Raw genomic sequence first — 8,607 nt, 5'->3', positions numbered from 1 at the left:
ATCTTTGGAACACAGTGAAAGTAGTTCAAGAGGGAAGATTATAACAGTGCATTCAGACACTAAAATAATATAACAATCCCAAATAAATATTTTAATGACACATCACAAGGTCCTAGAAAAAAAGAACAGTGCAGTACAAGGAAAGAAATAATAAAGATCAGAGTGAAAATTAATGAAATTATATTTAGAAAATCAATACAAAGGTTAAATGAATCAAAAAGTTGATTCTTTGAAAGGATACAGAAGATTGATAAACACTTACCTGAACTTACCCAAAAAGAAACACTTATCAATACTTATCAATACAATCAGAAACAAAAAAGGAAAAATCACAATAGACATTATGAAAATCTAGGTGATTATAAAAAAACTCCTTTGAAAATTTATATTCCCATACACTGGAGAAGCTAGAAGAAATGAAGAAATTACTAGACACATATGCATTACCAAAATGCAAAGAAGATATAATTACTGTAAATAGACCAATAACAAGCAATGACAGAGGCAGTCATCAAAACTTACAAACTAATAAAAGCCCAGAACCCCATAGATTCAACAGAAATTTACCAGAATATCAGAGAAAATCTGATGTTAGTACTCCTCAAACTTTTTCATGAAATTTAAATGGAAGAAATATAGACAAACTTATTCCTAGAGGCTAGCATTATCCTGATTTAAAAACTGGAGAATGACATAAAAAAAGAAAACTGCAGGACAGTCTCCTAGATGAACTTAAATTCAAAAATCTTCAAAGTACTTGGAAACAGAATGCAACAAATCACTACAAATATCATATATCAGGACCAAATTTGCTTCATGCTAGGGATGCAAGGATAGTCCAACATTCATATATCAATAAACAAATTATATTACATAAACAAAAAAGAACAAAAACTACATCATCATCTGAAAAGACAGAAAATAATATTTGACAAAATCCAAAATTTGTTCATAATAAAAACTCAGATAAAATAGGTATAGAAAAACCTTATCTCAAATTTATAAAAGTCATTTATGACAAACACATGAATAACATCCACTCTCCAATATATGCTCAAAACTTTTCCAGAGCACAGCAAGAGAAAGAAATAAAATGGATTCATATAGAAAAGTTAGAATCAAACTATCTTTTATTTGCAGATGATATGATCCTTTACATAGAAGACCCAAAAACTTCACTAAAATATTTTAAATCTCATAACCAAATTCAGTAAAGTAGCAGGAAAATTAGTGCACAAAATGAATACACAAAAAACAATAGTGTTTCTGTATAGCAACAATGAGGAGAGAAGTGTCCACTGCAGCACCATGGCTATGAAAGCAGCAAGCAGGATCATGTGAAGCTTTGAGGTGACATGATTGGACCTGTCATAACAGCTTGAAAGATTCTGTGCTGATTGACATTGATCTTGAGAGCCTTCAAGAATTTATGAAAGAATCACTTTAAACTCAATGTTTTGATTTCATCTCATGAATCAGATTTCAAAAAATACAAACCTGTGGTAGTATCAGCAAAGCAACCGAAGAACTTTGAAGGCTACATTGGATTTGCCAATCTTCCAAATAAAGTGTACAGAAAATCAGTGAAGAGAGGGTTTGGATTCACACTTATGGTAGTAGGTGAATCTGCATTGGGAAAGTCAACATTAATCAACTCATTATTCCTCACAGATTTGTATTCTCCAGAGTATCCAGGTCATTCCCATAGGATAAAAAAGACTGTACAGGTGGAAAAATCCAAAGTTTTAGTCAAAGAAGATTGTGTTCAGTTGCTCCTCACATTAGTTGATACCCCAGGATTTGGAGATGCAGTGGATAATAGTAATTGCTGGCAGCCTGTGATTGACTACACTGATAGTAAATTTGAGGATTACCTAAATGCACAATCATGAGTGAACAGACATCAGATGCCTGATAATAGGGTGCAATGCTTTTTATACTTCATTGCTCCTTCAGGACATGGACTTACACCGTTGGATATTGAGTTTATGAAGCATTTGTATGAGAAAGTGAATATCATCCCACTGGTTGCCAAAGCTGACACGCTCACACTGGAGGAATACCAACAGTTTCAAAAACAGATAATGAAAGAAATCCAAGAACATAAAATTAAAATATATGAATTTCCAGAAACAGATAATGAAGAAGAAAATAAGCTGGTTAAAAAGATAAAAGACTGCTTACCTTTTGCTGTGGTGGGTAGCAACACTATCATTGAAGTTAATAGCAAAAGGATCAGAGGAAGGCAGTACTCTTGGGGTGTGGCTGAAGTTGAAAATGGAGAACATTGTGATTTTACAGTTCTAAGAAATATGTTAATAAGGACGCACATGTGGGACTTGAAAGATGTCACCAATAAAGTGCACTGTGACAATTACAGAAGCAGAAAACTGGCAGCTGTGACTCACAATGGAGTGGACCACAAGAACAAAGGGCAACTTACTAAGAGCCCTCTGGCACAAATTGAAGAAGAAAGAAGGGAGCACACAGCCAAGATGAAGAAGATGGAGATGGAGATGGAGCAAGTGTTTGAGATGAAGGTCAAAGAAAAAGTTCAAAGCTGAAGGACTCTGAAGTTGAGCTCCAGTGGTGCCATGTGCAAATGAAAAAGAACTTGGAAGCACAGCACAAAGAATTAGAGGAAAAACATCATCAATTTGAGGAAGAGAAAGCAAACTGGGAATCTCAGCAATGTATTTTGGAACAACAGAACTGTTCAAGAACCTTTGAAAAGAACAAGAAGAAAGGGAAGATCTTTTAAACTCTCTATTGACCACTAGTTACATATTAGTTCCCAATACGCCAGCTTGGATATCAGTGTTTGTTGGATCCATTTGACCAATTTGTACCCGTGTTTAAATCCATAATGATGGATTTAACAGCATGGCAAAAAATTTTTTGTTGTTGTTCTTGATGGAATTAAGATGCCTTGAATTGTCTAGGATGTTGTGTACTTAGAAAATAACAGCTCTTAAGTACCTTTCTACATTTTCTTTTCTTTTATTTATTATTAAACAGATGTCTTCAATTTAATGCAAGAGAACATTTTACTGTTGTACATTCATGTTCTGGTGGTTTGTTTACAGGATATTCCAAAATAAAAGAACTCTGGAAGGTTTTCATTGAGGATAAATTGCCATAATATGATACAAACTGTGCTTCTCTATGATAATTATAATACGGAGGTTCCATTCAGTGGAGCCTATACAATAATGTAATTTAGTCTAACATAATTGATCCTATTTTTTGACACTTCCATTGTTTAAAAATACACATGGAAAAAAATCCCTATATGCTTACAGTGCACCTAGAGCTTTTGTTTTATAACAACCTTTCTTGTTTGATTGTTTTAGATTTTTTAAGTATATCTTATTCTCATTTAGTGCCTTCTTTAGCCACAATCTCATTACCGCTTCATTTTTGTAATAACATTTAATTTAGATATTGTCCATATATTGGCCCTGCTAAAATAGAATATAGCATCTTTCATATGGTAGAAACTAACAAGGAAACTTTCCTTTAACTCCCTTTCTACACTCTACTGTAAGTGGCAGGGGGGAAATGCATTTATAGATCATTTCTAGGCAAATTGTGAAGCTAACAACCAACCTGTTTCTACCTATACACTTTCTTTATTTTACTAGAAATGGGCATCATGGCCTCCTGAGGAGAAAAAGTCACCGTTCTGCATTTAGCTGTATCCATATATTGCATTTCTGTATTTTTTGTTTGTATTGTAAAAAATTCACATAATAGACAATGTTGTGATGTAAAAAAAAATCAGCAATGGGCAGGCTGCCTAAGATCCTTAACTCCAGGTTAATATGGACTAGACTTATGAACTGCACATCTAGACCCACCACAGTACCAGCTTGAATTCATAACCACTGTTAGATGGACTTGAGTTATGGCATGCACCGTGTCCAGCTGTCTACAGTGAAGTTGGGCTCAAAATAAGTCACTGTCACAGGCAAAAGACACCCCAGAGCACATCCCAGAGCTTCATTACCCTAATGAGACATGGAATTTGTACACGATACAGTGCTGGACCAACCTCAGGGCCATTACATTTAACACTGGAGCTGGGCTACCCACAATAATCATGGGCTTAGCATCCACCCCTAGCACTGCAACAGCTGCATTTTCAATTGCTTTCTGATATTGAAGGATACTTCCAGACAATCTCAGAATGAAGATTTGAATAGCTACTTATTTTCTCAATACATTGATATTCATGCATGACCACAAGTACCAAATATAACATAATCAGACTGACCACAGAGACACAAATCTTCGTTGAACTCCATGGCAAAGTATTTAAAATAGATCTTTGTGCTATACTTCAGTTGCTGTAAGAAATACCTGAAATAAACTTCTTAAAAAGACAAAATGTTATTTTGACTGACAGTTTCAGTCCATTGGTCCCACTAAGCACAGTACAGCCCAGAGGTGCTCAACTAATTACAAAAAGAAAGCAAACAGGAAGAGGGAGAGTGTGGGGTTCTAATATACCTTTTAGGGATTTATCTCCAATGTCTTAATTTCATTATATTGTGCACTATTTCCAAAAGTTTTATCCCAATAACACCACAGAGTAATGACCAAGCATTCAGCACATGAACATTTGAGGGAACATGCCACTCAATCCATGACATACCACATCTATCCCCCAAAGGCTCATGTTCATCTCATAATGCAAAATGGATATAGACTATCTCTGAGTCCAGAAAGTTTTAAATATTCAAGTCTTGCAAGAAAATCCAAGTCCAAAGTCTCCTCTAATATTCAAGGCAAGCTGTAACCTTTGAACCCTTGTAAAAATAAGAAAGTTACATACTTCCAAGATACAATGGTAGGAGGTAAATATTCCCCTTGCAAAACAGAGGAATAGAGGCCTAGAAAACAAGGTGTGGACCAAAACAAAATAGAAACCCAGCAAAGCAAACATTAAATCATTCATGTACCTTCATGTCTAGTAGTCACAGCATATGCTGATGGGATATCACCCCGAAGGCTGGGGCAGCCTTACCCTTGCTGTCCTTGCTGGCAATAGCCTACATGGCTAATCACTTAGGCTGGTTCTATTCACTGTCTGTTCCTTCCTTCAGAAGGTGTGCTACGCTTGTGGCATCTTCAATTGATGAGGTCACCATTTTAGTTTCAGCTTCACTTTCACAGCTTCAAATATCCCTATTAGGGGCTGATGCAGGGACCCTAAATTTGCAACATACTATCTGGTCTCCCAAGATTTCTTTTGAAATTTCAGTGGAAGAATCCATGACACCAACAACACTTGAATACTGTATGGCCCATTTGAATCATAAAGGCATCAATCTTTCAGTACCTGAATGACTAAACACTGAGGAAATGAATGCTAGGGAATGAAATCCCTAGGCATCCCCATCCATGCAAGGTGCCCCAGGGTTCTCATCGCAAATAAAAGTATCTGAGCTGTTGACAAGTATGATTTTGCTGATCCTGAGATGCTCTGGAGACATCTTTCCTATTATCTTGCTACAAAGTACTTGTCTTCTTTTTAATGATTCCAAACTCTTTAGCATTGGAACCCTCTTAGCCACAACTTTACATGCTCATTTTCTGACAAAACTACAAGATTTTAAAATATGTCTGCTATTCCTTTTGTTTCTCATCCTCCCTATAAATCTACTTAAAGCAGACAATACTTATGCTACAACTGGAAAGGTTTGATGCCTTGAAATTTCATCCTGTAGATTGATTAGTAAGTGACCTTTAAACTCACCTTGCAGAGAGTCACACACTAGGGCAAGGACAAATGTGAGACAGTTTCTTTGCCATAATATTATATAAATGGCCTCTAGTGTAATAGAGCACTCAAAATAAGAGTGCTCTTTTCTATTTGAAACCTCATGAGTCTAGCCTCTATTCGCCACATTCCTATCAATACTCTGGTCTTCTGAGCTCCCAACAGAATTGTCCATTAAGTTCTGTTTAGGACATTCTAATTTTTCTTTAGGTTATTTCACCAAACTTTTCCAAACTCCTCTTATAAACCAATTTCAAAGGCTTCTGAACCATATCATGGGAAATAGTCAAGTAATGACCTCACTTTTGGAACCAATTTTCTAGATTAATTAGCATTCTGTTGCTTCGACAAATTCCCTGAGTTAAACAACTTAAAAGGAGGAATAATTTTTGGTTCATAGTGTCACAAGTTTCTATTCATGGTCTCTTGGTGAGGCAAAACATGCTAGTTTCAAGCAAGGTGGGGTAGATCTGATCACTTCATGATGGCTGGGAAACAAAAAGAGAAGTTGTTGCCACAATCCCAATATACACTTTAAAGTTATGTCTCCAATCACCTAAACTTCTGCTATGCCCCAACTCCCAGAGTTTCACCACATCTCAGTAGCATCACAGCTGGCAATGAAACTTCACTATATAAGCTTTCAGAGGACATTTAAGATCCAAACAATAATATTGTTTTATGGAAGCTCAAGATATAATTAAGACATAGAGAAACACTGCAGTGATGTCGGAAAAGCAATAAGTAATCAGAAAAAATATTTAACAGATAAAATAACAGCAGTAATAATAATAATAATAATAATAATAATCAGTAACTCTGAAGTTCATAAACACAATGAACAAACTAAACTATGCTATAAAATATACCAGTAGGAGAATAATTAAGCACAAGAAAGAAATTAAATGTTAACAATAGAGTTTTTACAAATATATAGTCAGAAAGTAAATATAAATACGAAGAATGAAATAGAGTCATATGAACATAGTTATGAGTCATTGGCTTACAGAACAGAGTAGAGAAAGATGATGAACTAGAAAGCTTATTTAAAAAATAATAGTAAATTAGATTACAAACTTGGAGATAGGTATAAATATATAAGTATAGGAAAGTCAAAGCACATAATCAGATTAAATCCAAAAAAGGCTAACCAAACACATATTACATGCAAATCATCAAAGTGAAAAGATAAAGAGATGATCATTGAAAAATCAAGAAAAAAGAACAAATGACACACAGTGGAATTCCAATAAACCTAGAAGTCAGTGTTTTAGTAAAAATTTCACATTCCCTAGAGAAGAAGATGAAATATTCAAAGTCCTATAAAAATGTAACGGCCAAAAGAACACTGAATGCATAAAATTTATTCTGAAATAAAGGAAAGAATTTTCCTGAAAAAGGCTTGAGGGGAGGTAATCATCACCAGACCTACTGTACAATAAATGATTTTAAAGAGAGTTTTTCAAACTGAAAGAATGAGAAGGAGTAATACAAACATTTTTAGAAGTAAAAAACTTACTGGTAAAATTAGATACATAGTCAAATACAGAATGTTTTAATGATGGAATGTATATTACTTACATATTTATGAAATTTAAAGGACAATTTATAAAATTAATAACTAGTAATTTATTACAGGGTATGAAATCTATAAAATAAAACTTTTGACACAAAACATCAATATGTGTGGGATAGAGTGGAGTTAAAGTTTAGAGTATTTTTTCTTTCTACCTTTTCAATTAAAACAATTGATTTTTAGTTTAAAACAACCTATTGTAATTGTAAGATACTATTTGAAACTCCTATGATAAACACAAAATACAGTAAGATACACTAAAATTAAAAAACAAGTAATAAAAACATCATACTAAATTATCACTTAATCAGTACAAGTCCTAATGGATGAGTAGACTAGGGGACATGTCAGAAGTGCTCAGAGAGAACTCACTAAAACCACAGGTACTTTGTAGTCAGGGAGATTCTCACATGACAAATCAGAAGATTAGTCAAAAAGACAATACACACACATCAGACCTAAATATATATATTTGCTTTGCTTTATTTGGTATTTTTCTCTCTCCTCATCTTGCACACTTATTTTGAAGCAAGCTTACATAGCAATACTATTTTCTTAATTCTCCCATGTTTTACATTCTTCTTTTCACATTTTTAGATCACAGTATACTGGTTTCTCAGTCATTCCTGAGAAAGGCTAATCAGAGTTAGAAAGAAAATAAAAGAAAACACTGAATAATAAATCTTTTTACAGAAATCATAATAAAAATCATTCCACGTATAAGAAAGAGGTCAACATACAAGTGAAGCTTACAGAACACCAACCATGTTGAAAAAGAAGCTCCATGCATTCATTATAATTAAAATGCCAGAAGTAAAAAAAAAACCCAGAACTAGAATTTTAAAAGTTGTCAGAGAAAAGCAAAAAATTACATACAATGTTAAATCCAATAAAATTACAGCAGATTTGTCAAAATAAACTTTAAATTCAGAATAGCTTAGAGTGAAGTGTTTCAAGGTCTAAAAGCAAACAGCTTACAATCCAGATTAACATATATGGCAAAATTTTTTTTTCATTTATTATTAGTACATGTTTGTAATTCATGCAGTTTACAATCATCTTGGGAGTGGTTACATGTAAATATTACAGCTTGTATTTTTTTAAATCCTTCCTCTTTCCTTTCCCCCACATCCCCTTTTTCATGCTTATTAATATTATTTGTCTTAGCTAATGTTATGGTATATAGTGTTTACTTTAATTTGAGTTATTAGGTTTATGTACATGGCATATCTTTATTCCTCTCATT

General features: G+C 33.9%; 1 pseudogene; it reads left to right on the top strand.

Moving 5' to 3' along the window:
• The first annotated feature begins 1,556 nt into the window (after positions 1 to 1,556).
• On the top strand, positions 1,557 to 2,882 carry LOC101707708 (septin-7 pseudogene; annotated as a pseudogene).
• The last annotated feature ends 5,725 nt before the right edge of the window (positions 2,883 to 8,607 follow it).

This window comes from Heterocephalus glaber, unplaced genomic scaffold (assembly GCF_053883595.1).
Source record: "Heterocephalus glaber isolate CG9 unplaced genomic scaffold, H.glaber_assembly_v1.0 deba00001613, whole genome shotgun sequence".
In the NCBI taxonomy this organism is placed as follows: domain Eukaryota; kingdom Metazoa; phylum Chordata; class Mammalia; order Rodentia; family Bathyergidae; genus Heterocephalus; species Heterocephalus glaber.
The sequence above is the reverse complement of the archived record's forward strand: the minus strand, read 5'-3'. Positions and strand labels throughout refer to the sequence as shown.